Below are 12,212 nucleotides of genomic sequence, written 5' to 3'. Positions count from 1 at the left end.
GGGAGGCAAAGCTTTTTTGGGGGAGGCACTCTACCACCCAGGGATGGGGGCAGGGTGGGCAGCAGGGATGGGGGCAACGGCTTAGGGAGCTGGGTATGTTCAGCCTGGAGAAGAGAAGGTTAAGGGGTGATATGATAGCTATGTTCAAATATATAAAATGATGTCATATAGAGGAGGGAGAAAGGTTGTTTTCTGCTGCTCCAGAGAAGCGGACACGGAGCAATGGATTCAAACTACAAGAAGATTCCACCCAAACATTAGGAAGAACTTCCTGACAGTAAGAGCTGTTCGGCAGTGGAATTTGCTACTGAGGAGCAAATTACTGTGGTGGAGTCTCCTTCTTTGGAGGTCTTTAAGCAGAGGCTTGACGGGCATATGTCAAGAATGCTTTGATGGTGTTTCCTGCTTGGCAGGGGGTTGGACTGGATGGCCCTGTGGTCTCTTCCAACTCTATAATTCATAACACTGATTCCTAAACATGTGACAGATCCAACGTCAGTAAATAATTATAGACCCATCTCACTTTTGAATAATGATTACAAAATATTTGCAGATATATTAGCAACTAAATTGAGAAGGTTTTTAAAACACACTAACCACGAAGGTCAATCTGGATTTCTCCCAGGAACAGGAAGAAAAAGCTTCACTTCCTTTGTCATCAGAGAAGAGGGGAACGTGACCTAGCTGAGTCTAGGAATCATAGCTGCCAAGTTTTCCCTTTTCTCGCGAGGAAGCCTATTCAGCATAAGGGGAAATCCCTTAAAAAAAGGGATAACTTGGCAGCTATGCTAGGAATCTAGCTCTATTGTCTTAAGCCCTTCATGCACCAACTATGCACTCATGCATAGTTACTGTATGTTTGGCTGCAATTTCCCACAGCCTGAGCCCTTATAGAGGCTGGGAGGGCTGCATTTGGTTCCTGAAGCTACTCCCTAACCATCCTCTAACCCAGCCCTCTTAATAAAGCACAATTCCTGCCCCCGGGGGACGGGGGCAGCAGCGCATTTTCTCGTTAACTTCAGGTAGCGAAGTCCCTTGAGTGACCCCATCTCCCCTTCTTCATGAAATTTTTGGCAGGAAGGAGAGATTCTGAGTCCTTACGAGCCCTGTGAGGAACCTTGCTGCAACAGATTAACTTCATGGGGCAGCAGAGCCTGAATAGCTGTGCCTCTAAGAGACATAATTCACTGACTTCCTCTGCTGCCCTGTTCTTGTGTACTTTGACTCATAGGTGTGTTAACTTTCTAGGTGAAAGTCTAATTTTGCCAATAAAATGTATATTTGGTTATCTTGGTCAACAAGGAAAATCATAGAGGAAGGAGAAAGGAAAGGCAGGTGGGACAGATGGTAATGGCTCCTTGTGGTCTCAGACCAGCTCCACTTCTCTGTCTTGGACTAATATTCACAGCAGGGGTGAGTTCAGGGGGTCAGTTATAAATCTACCTCGATGAGTAAAGTGCGTGTAAGTCTGCATGTAAGTGAGTGAAGATAAACATTTGATATTGTGATAAGAATACTGTTTATAGAAGAGTATTGTTATGTGAATGCACAGCCGGTTCTGTTTTGTGTGTTTGTCGAATGTGAGTGAGTGAAGGGCATGTAGGTGAAGAGCAATGGGGTAGGGCTGAGATGTTTGCAGTGCTCCAAGAGGGTGAACTAATAGTTGACCACTACGGTTGTGGGCCTGCCCCTCACTGTCCATTTGCCATAGACTCCCTGTAGCTATGTCTTGCCTTCTGATGTGGGTCATATGTGCAATTGGGGTCCCTTCTTGAAAGTGTCAACAACATAGAACCATAGAATTGTAGAGTTGGAAGGGACAGCAAGGATAATCCAGCCCAACCCCCTGCAGTGCAGGAATCTTGCATCCAATCTGGGGCTCAAACACACAACCCTGACCTTAAGAGACTCATGCTTTATCAACTGAGCTATCGCATGAGGGACTCATAATTCCTGTTCACTGCTTTGGTAATTAGAAAAACACCCTGTATGACTTGTAGATAACTTATCATCATCATCATCATTAAAATTTGTATACTGCTCCTCATCCATAGATCTCAGGGCAGTTCACAAAACAAAATTACAATATAAAAACCACAAACAAATTCATAAAGAAAGCAGGAATCCCATCCAGCCCCACAAGCTCTCCAGGGACTGTCTATTACACATTTATGCTGATTGCTGTGGCAAGTGTTTTGCTGTCAAATTGTCACTGCACAGAAGGGTGTCCTGTCTAGAAATATGAAGTGGATATTTTTCCAATACTAAAACTATTCAATGGCTTTGATATTTTGTGTCTCCCCCCTCCCCATTTCATACTTTCATTAGTAACTATGAGTGGAGGCCTATGATATTACTATGATATTGTTATTAATTAATACAGTATTAGGCACGCTTGGCAGATTCAGACTTTTTGGTTTTCTTTACTACTTAGAACAGAAACATGCTAAATTATATGACTCTCCAAGGCATTAGATTTCCACGACCCCTGCCTGTGAAAGTGAAACACTTTCTGATGCAAATTACCCACATTGGTATACAGTAGGGGGACTTCCCAGTTCAAAAATTTCTAGAGAAAATTCCTGCACCACTGGTCCTGGCTTCAGATCCTGCCTGAGACAGGGGTGCCATCTCAACCTCAGCATTGTGGGCGTGCATATGCAGAGGCGTCTTCCCCATAGGGCCTAGTGGCTCGTTGCGCCAGGGCACTGGCCTCTCAGGGGCACCCCAGCGAGTGGTTGGCGGGGCTCAACGAGCCACTAAGCCCTATGGCTCCGCCGCCTCCGCCGCAGGAATCCTCTCAGCCGCTGCCCACCGAGCCGCTGCCGTCTGAGGGAGTGGTTCAAACGGGAGCAGCTCCCGAGGGGCCTTCTCTGCGTCACCGGTGCCCACTGCCCCACCATCACCACTTCCCGGGGCACAGGTGGTAGCATGGCAACCGCCTCCTGGTCCTTGGGCTGCTGGGCAGCAGTGAGAGCACCGGCAGTGGGCTGTTGTCAGGCAGAGGAGGAGGAGGCACCCCGGAGCCTCGCAAGTGAGTGTGGGGTTCCGGAGGTCTGGCCAGCCCTGGAGCCTCGCAAGTGAGCGCGGGGTTCAGGCGGTCTGGTCAGCCCCGGAGCCTTGCAAGGTGAGCACAGGGTTCTGGTGGTCTCCAAGTTGGGCCCCAAGCTCTAAATTTTGGGAAAGGGAGGGGGCGCCAGAGGAATCTGCACCACGGCGCTGGATGTGCTTAAGACGGCCCTGTGTGCATTTGACATTGCACATCTGCGTTGCGCTAGCCAGCGGAAACTCTTCCTCCTCCTCCTATCTGCAGCCATTGAGGTGCCCTTTTCCTTGGGGAGGGGCTCATGCCTCTGTGTCTGAGCCCCACCCCCTGGAAAAGGGTGCCTTACTCACTGGCTGCAGAGGCCGGAGCTGAACTGCTTCTCTCTCAGGGGCTGTGGCACTGTCACCTGCCGGTTTTTTTCATTGACTTTGTGGGCGCCCAGTCCTATGGCCTGAGGTGTGTGGGGTCCTTTCTTTGGGCAAGTGGCTTGACTGGGTGGTCTTCTGCATGGCCCCTTCCCCTATAGAAATTGAGCTTTCCCAGCAGCATTACTAGCTGAAGACTTGTAGACTTGTTGTTAAAGCCCCCAATATTCTTTTTGGGGTATGCTTTAAATATATGGCATAGACGGGATGCTGGGCAGAATAAAATATTGGGATGGGGGCCAAGTAGGCCCCACCCAAAATAATTGATCACAAGATGTGTCACATACACTATTTGAATGGTAGTGTCCATTGTGGGGTCCTGGCCCTCTCAAATATTTTTTTGGGGGGCGGAGTGGGCTCCCACAGGCGCAGATGTGGCCACCGTCACCCCTCAAAGCCTCACTCTATTTCTTTTTTTGTGTTATTCTAACTCCCCAGATGATCTACTGGTTCCTATCCCTTGACCACTTCAGAGACCAACTCGTGCCTCCTTCCCCTGTGGGTGCCAAGCCAGGCCGAACTCCTTTAACAGAGACTCCAGATCTGCAGGCGCTGCTCCAGGTGCTCCATTGGCCAGCTCCACCTGAAAATGCTACAGACTTTGCTTCCTCCACCAGTGCTGAGAAGAGCCACTACCGGCTCTTGCAGTCCCAGAGCAACTACACAGTGGGTAACATGCTCCTGGTGTTGCTGGAGGCCAGGGACAGACATGGGCAGCCCAAGCACTACGGCGGAGACTTCTTGAGGGCCAAATTGCATTCCCCCGAGCTGAAGGCGAGTGTGGCAGGGACGGTGAAGGACCACAAGAATGGCACCTACACACTGACTTTCCCGCTTCTGTGGGCAGGTGCGGTGCAGGTGTCTGTACGTCTCATCCACTCCAGTGAGACTGTGGCCCTCCTTCGGCACATCCGTGACTCCCATCCCTCCACAATCACCTTCAGGGGGTACTTTGTGGACCCAGGCCAGGGAAGCAAAGAAGAAGTGACCGAATGCAACGTGCATCCAGTCTCAGGCCCAACCTGCCAGTACGTGGATCCTGGCACTGGGGAGCACTGGTTTTGTGCCAAGCCCCAGCATCACTCCTGCAATGACCTTGTGTACCACTCTTCTGGGATCTACAAAAATGTGCTCACCTCAGCAGAGAAAGTCTTCTTTAGTGGGTGAGTGCTTTGGAGATGGCTGGGGATGAGGAAGGTAAGCTTATGGAGTGGGGATAGCCATGCATCTCCAGGATTGCTTATGGGAACCATGGGATTTCTTCTAGGGCCTTCCTGAAAGTACATACTCTAGAAGTATCTTATACACGATGTATAGGTGAAGGGAACCATTGGAATTCCAGCTGTTGCTAAACTACAATTCCTAGCAGTCCCAGGAAGACATAGCATCACTAAGACATAGCATCACTACCAGAACTGAATTAAATCAAATTAAACACAGATTACCTGTAGAAGGTGTGCCAGTGTGACCAGTAAGCAATAGAACCCACTGTAGGAATGGTCAGATGTGCTACAACACCTCCTGGTCTCCTTCAAAGTGATGAACTTCAAAGAAGAAGCTCACACTTCAGCAGTGATGCAGCTCAAATTGCCCTGATCTTCATCCCTCTCTGTTCACACAGAGCTGCGATAGACCAGATTATTCCAGGGAGTGTGCCCATCATCCAAGTGCTGCCTAGCCACCAGCTGGCTGTTGGTGAGTGGAAATAGAGGGTGGGAAGTCAGTTGGCTCTGTGTTTATATTCTAGAGAATGACCATCCCTTGCTTGTATTCCTGTAGCCACCTCCCCACCGCTCCCATGCCATCCAGGCCTTGCCCTCACCAACCCTTCAGGTTTCTACTACAAGGATGTGTGGGTTTCCTTGGGATGTTCTAGCCGGACCTTCCCTACTCCTGACTTGGCACTCAGCTGCTTGCGAGGCAAGATAGTCCATATGATTGGAGACTCCACACTACGTCAGTGGTGGGAATTCCTGCTGGCCTTCATTCCATGTAAGTCACTGTCTGGATGTGGAAAGGGCATTGTTTTGGGGGACCAGTGTCCTGATGTGGGGATAGATGTTTAAGAAATGTACGGTTGTGCTTCAGAACCAGAATGAAGGAAACAGAGGATGGTGTGGGAAGTGGTAAGAATTGTGTTCGTTTGGGGTGGTTGCCTTTGGCAGAGAACTAAGAAGGAATGATTGGGCTAGGAGAACAGTGAGGGAAGCTCCTCCCTCCCTGTTACACATGTGTAAGGGTATGCAAATCATGGATCAGAGCACATGGAATCCTTTGATGGATGACTGGAGTGTGGAGCTGTCCATTTGGTACTCTAACTCTTGAATCTCATGCACACTCTGTCTTTCTCTTTCTCTGTATAGCAGTCAAGCGCATAGACCTTCATGTGACCTATCATGCTGGCCCACTGCTGGCTGTGGAGCCAGCACAAGGCCTTGTGCTGAGGTATCGTGCCCACGGCATTCCGCTGCGCACCGCAAAGTCCAAGATGGCTGACATACACTACTTGGCCAATGAACTGAAGGCAGTTGGTGGAGGCCCCGACATGGTGGTAGTTTTCACACTGGGGGCCCATTTCACCACCTTCCCTGTGGATGTATATGTGCGGCAGGTGCATGGCATTCGGCAGGCTGTGGCTCAGCTCCTGGCCCGCAGCCCCAGACCACTGTTGTCATCAAGTCAGCCAACACAGGAGACAAGTCTGTCTATCTCAGTGACTGGCTCTCCCTGCAGCTGGACAACATCCTTCGTGCCATGTTTGCAGGCATGAGAGTGGCCATTGTTGATGCCTGGGCCATGACCTCCTGCCACTATCTGCCTGATAACATCCATCCTGGCAAGGTCGTTGTGCAGAATGAGGTCAACACCTTTCTCTCCTATGTCTGTCCAGGGAAGTGACTCAGAATGGAGCAGACTTGGTACAGCAGAAATAGAGCACATGGAAAATTCCACAAAGCTTACCGGGCAGTGGAGGAGTCGCTCTTGGAGCTCTGCTGAGCTATTTTGCCCCCAGGATGCTCTACCTGGGGTTCTATGGGGGTCTGCATCTCCCCCACAGAACCCCCCCCCTCCACTAAGCCAGAGACCTCGCAGCTCAAGGTTTCTGCACCTCTCTGCCAGCGCGGCAGACCGGAGGTCCGTAGATCACAGTCTCTTGGGAGTTGACCACCCCTGTTGTTAATCAACTTAAAACCCAATAAAGATGTGTGTGTGTGAGAGAGAGAGAGAGAGAGAGAGAGAGAGAGAGAGTGAGAGAGAGAGAGAATCCCCTAATGCCAGGATAACAAGAAGGGGCTCCAACTTTAGATCCTAGTGCAAGGCAGGCTGGTATAGTCAGCTTCAGAAGATCCTTATTGAATTCTCAATACTGCTCAATGCCCTTACATGACCCCATTGCCCATCTGCAGTTTAAGCCAGTTATCGTGCTCTTTTGGGACGGACTATACTGCTGTCTTGCTTTTGCTTCAGGCTCCAGCGTTCAAGCTCTTCATCCAGTCTTACTCTGTTTTCTGTGCTCTTGTCTTCCTCTTCTTCATCTCTCTCAGCACTAGAAGAATAGATTTATGCTCCAGCCAGCCTTTCAACCAATTATATCTGAGTGCTGTAGAATTCCTCCCCTCCTCAGACCACTTCTCCCATCCAATGAGTGACCAAGAATTTCCACCCAGTAAGCCAATCAGAAGTCTAATTTTACAATCCCCTCTGTCAATATTTAAAAGAACCCAGGTTCACTGACACCAACCTTATGCAACTGAATAACAGCCAACTGCTAGCCACCAATAGACAGGTCATAAGAAGTCAAAACGGAAAGCTGTCTGTGGACAAACGGTGGCTACCTCGGCCTGAAAAGCGAGATGAGTGCAGCAACCTCTTAGTCGCTTTTGGCTGGACCTAACTGTCCAGGGGTCCTTTACCTTACCTTTTACCTAATCCTGAAATGAAATGAATGCAAAGGGACTAGGCATTTAGCACTTGTTTTAATGTTATAAAGTGGTTACGCCCCCCCCCCCCCCGATTTAACAACCGAAAACATTTCCGGCAACCTCAGTTTATGTTCTGGTAGTATTTATTCTTCCCTACCCTGTGTGCTCAGAATCAATTTCCTGATTCCAAGCCTAGATCTAAAATTTACATTTACACATTTTAAACATTGAGCCATGTCCTTTAGAGATCAGAAGTGTGTTTGAGAAACTGTTTATCAGCACAAAATAATCTCTTGGCCATTGTTACAATCTCTCTGAAGGCAGAAATAAAGGAGGAAGGAGAAAATAAAAGTGATGTGAGATGAATATATGCACATCTAGCTAGATGGCAGATAATTTAATGGAAAATGAAGGCCTTTCTTGGCTGGGACAACTTACTCTTCAGAGTGTTACCTTATTCTATTGACATTCATTGGTTTTGGCACAAGATGGATCTCGGTGGCTGCCTGTTAGTATATAATTAGGATCATCTAAACCTGAGAAGCCCGATGCAATTTAAATTACTTCCATGGGAATAGGTATTTCAGTCATTAATCATTTGTACTTGACTAACAGTGTACTCTTATGCATCTTTATTTAGCTGTAAGTCCCACTGTTTTCAGTGGTAAGCGTGCACAAGCGTGCACAGGATTCAGTGAAGGCTGTGTAAACATGCATTTGACTGTACATTGAAGATTATCTTCCTTATTATGCTTCTTTGTATTGCACTTAGACCAGAAAGCCTTCAAACAGAGGACTTATTCAAATACAACTCTGTCCTCTAGACAGCAGACTGAACCAGACACACAGGTCACCTGATAATAGTATTCTTATCCACTGTGGGCACTGGCAGAGGAAGAGGAGTGCAGGGGGAGCACACTGCCCCTGGCAGCGCGATCCCAGTGGGGTGCCATTGGAGCTGCCCCCCCTGCCCGTGCTGGGCGCCATGCCCCCGCAGGCAGCATGCCACGCCCCCAGAATGCGTGTCATGCCCTTGATGTGTACCAGCCCCACCCCGCCTGCTCTCCGCCACTGACAGATGTATTTCTAATTTATAGCATTTCCCCCCCTCTAAATAGGCATCAATGCATAAAAAATAGCATATGCAAATTGGTGTCCTCTATTTTGATAATGTCTTTCCTCTTAGGAGTTTTTTTAGAAGCAATGGGGTGGTTGGTGGTTTGCTTAAATTAGATGAATAGGTAGACCCTGGAAATATGGGTTGGCACGGTGTATGGATGCTAGGAAAAACTTGCATGCACGAACAAGCCTGATGACAGCTATGCCATGTGGGTTCTGCAAACAGCAACAAACAAACAAACAAACAGCAAACAATCCTGCCTGTGTCGAAAGCACCAATCCCACAATAAACCCCCATCTGGAAGCATTTTTAGTTTCCAATCTGCATAGAATTTTTGGTATGGAGCATCAGTCAGTCATGTGAGTGGCACAAAGCTTATGCAGAGGTTATATGGTGTTTGCTTTTCATTGAGCATTCATCCTACTTTGCTTGCATGGAAGTTACGTATATGTCTTGCTGTTAATAAACCATTCATTTCACATTTTTTGGAACATTTCTCCATCACTTTCCTGACAGCAAAATGTCTTTAAAGAAAGCTAGGAAATGGGCATGTGACATGGAAGATGTTTGCAGAAAATGTTGGTGATGATACATGAAGCACTAAAGTTAGCTAGAACAATAAGAGAGGTCCATTTTTAGTGGATGTCCTAAATACCGTGTTTCCCCGAAAATAAGCCATACCCCGAAAATAAGCCATTCCCCGAACATAAGCTATAGTGATAGGCAGTTTAACCTTGTAGGTTAAACTGTACCATACTTAATAATAATAAAATAAGACATCCCCTGAAAATAAGCCACCGTGTTTTTTTTGAGGGGAAATAAATATAAGACGGTGTCTTATTTTTGGAGAAACACGGTAACAGACGAAATAATAATGCTATCAGAGCCAGGAAGTAGCTGATTCTGTGTGTGTGTGTGTGTGTGTGTGTGTGTGTGTGTGTGTGTGAAAATTATTTGATTAATTTTCCAAAACAACAAAAAATGAAAACAACAATACATATTCAAACACAGAATAAAAATAGAGTTGACTTCCCCCATTCCCTTCCCTGGTTCCATTGTTTATCATTATACCACATGTCCATTTTAAATTATAAAATCATTAAAATTACTTATTGACCAGTCATAATATCTTTACAAGTATTTTTAAAATCCTGCTAATGTATTAACCTGTATACATTGCTTCTGTATATATTCAATAAAGTCCTTCCAAACGTCTTTAAATGCATTGTCATCTCTTCCTCTTAATTTCAAAGTCTATTTGGCCATTTCAGCATATTCCATTAATTTCACTTGCCAATCTTCTTTAAATGGGACACCTTTGAAAAAGCTGATTCTAAACTTTTCCCAAAACCATCACTTTGCAGCCAAACATACGGTAACTATGCATGAGTGCATAGTTGGTTCATGAAGGGCTTAAGGCAATAGAGCTAGATTCCTAGACTCAGCTAGGTCACGTTCCCCTCTTCTCTGATGACAAAGGAAGTGAAGCTTTTTATTCCTGTTCCTGGGAGAAATCCAGATTGACCTTCGTGGTTTGTGTGTTTTAAAAACCTTCTCAATTTAGTTGCTAATATATCTGCAAATGTTTTGTAATCGTTATTCAAAAGTGAGATGGGTCTATAATTATTTACTGACGTTGGATCTGTCACATGTTTAGGAATCAATGTTATGAATCATAGAATTATAGAGTTGGAAGATACCACAAGGGCCATCCAGTCCAATCCCCTGCCGAGCAGGAAACACCATCAAAGCATTCTTCACATATGCCCGTCAAGCCTCTGCTTAAAGACCTCCAAAGAAGGAGACTACACCACAGTAATTTGCTCCTCAGTAGCAAATTCCACTGCCGAACAGCTCTTACTGTCAGGAAGTTCTTCCTAATGTTTGGGTGGAATCTTCTTATAGTTTGAATCCATTGCTCCATGTCCGCTTCTCTGGAGCAGCAGAAAACCACCTTTCTCCCTCCTCTATATGACATCCTTTTATATATTTGAACATGGCTATCATATCACCCCTTAACCTTCTCTTCTCCAGGCTAAACATACCCAGCTCCCTAAGCCGTTCCTCATAAGGCATCGTTTCCAGGCCTTTGACCATTTTGGTTGCCCTCTTCTGGACACGTTCCAGCTTGTCAGTATCCTTCTTGAACTGTGGTGCCCAGAACTGGACACAGTACTTCAGGTGAGGTCTGACCAGAGCAGAATACAGTGGTACTATTACTTCTCTTGATCTAGATGCTATACTCCTATTGATGCAGCCCAGAATTGCATTGGTTTTTTTAGCTGCTGCATCACACTGTTGACTCATGTCAAGTTTGTGGTCTACCAAGACTCCTAGATCCTTTTCACATGTACTGCTCTCAAGCCAGGTGTCACCCATCCTGTATTTGTGCCTTTCATTTTTTTTGCCCAAGTGTAGTACTTTACATTTCTCCTTGTTAAAATTCATCTTGTTTGCTTTGGCCCAGTTGCCTAATCTGTTAAGGTCATTTTGAAGTGTTATCCTGTCCTCTGGGGTATTAGCCACCCCTCCCAATTTGGTGTCATCTGCAAACTTGCTCAGGATGCCCTCAAGCCCATCATCCAAGTCATTGATAAAGATGTTGAATAAGATTGGGCCCAAGACAGAACCCTGTGGCACCCCACTAGTCACTACTCTCCAGGATGAGAAGGATCCATTGATGAGCACCCTTTGGGTTCGGTCAGTCAGCCAGTTACAAATCCACTGAATGGTAGCATTGTCTAGCCCGCATTTTACCAGCTTCTTTACAAGAATATCATGGGGCACCTTGTCAAAGGCCTTGCTGAAATCAAGATAGGCTACATCCACAGCGTTCCCTTCATCTACCAGACTTGTAATTCTGTCAAAAAATGAGATCAGATTATTTTTCAGAAACCCATGACTTATTTTTCAGAAACCCATGCTGACTTTTAGTGATCACAGAGTTTCATGCTGTTTTTGTGTAGCCCTTCCTCCGTTAAATGCTCCCCAGAGTGTTATTCTTAGTTGTTTTGTATATGAACCAGGACCTCCTCTGTTGTAAGCATACATGCAGTCAGCATTAATATCATGCTCCACACAAAACAGCTGAGTGTGCTGCTGTCAGGCACTCATTGATCAGCGATTGTACATGTCATCATATAGAAAGCCCTTTAATAAGTTCAAAAACATATCCTGGTGGCTGTTCTCGAAAAGCCTCAGGTGGAATAATCAGCCTTGTAAGAAACTGGTGAGAGAGAAAAACACAATGCATTCAGTCGAGGTAAAACACTTATGACACTTCATCAAAACCATGTCTAAGTCATTCTTATTAATGGAAACTCGAATGGATTGTCAAGATTACAAAACAGCATTTGAAGGGCTATTTATACCTTTCTCAGTACCAGTATGAATTTTTCATAATTAAATCGCTCAAACTATTGGAGCAAAGCCAATGAGCAGTCCAGTCCCATGAATGGTCTGTATTGGCTGCAGTACAAGCATGAGGGCCAAACTAGATGTGTCATTAATTGCAAGTAAATGATTAAAGTGCAGGGTTGTTGTTGTTTTTAATGTAAATAACTGTGGAGGACTGGGAACAAACAGGATTGGAACTGCAGTGTGCCAGGATAGGGGAAGATGCTACAATCCCAAAACCTTTCTCCAAGCTGCTTTTAAGCCCAGGGGAGTTCCTATTGCTATCATCTGTGCACACTAAC

At 46.2% G+C, this 12,212-nt stretch overlaps 1 pseudogene; it reads left to right on the top strand.

The window, feature by feature from the left end:
• The first annotated feature begins 126 nt into the window (after positions 1-126).
• Positions 127-9,744, top strand: LOC118090420 (NXPE family member 3-like; annotated as a pseudogene).
• The last annotated feature ends 2,468 nt before the right edge of the window (positions 9,745-12,212 follow it).

Source organism: Zootoca vivipara, chromosome 8 (genome assembly GCF_963506605.1).
Source record: "Zootoca vivipara chromosome 8, rZooViv1.1, whole genome shotgun sequence".
Classification (NCBI taxonomy): domain Eukaryota; kingdom Metazoa; phylum Chordata; class Lepidosauria; order Squamata; family Lacertidae; genus Zootoca; species Zootoca vivipara.
This window is presented reverse-complemented; position numbering and strand designations above follow the sequence as displayed.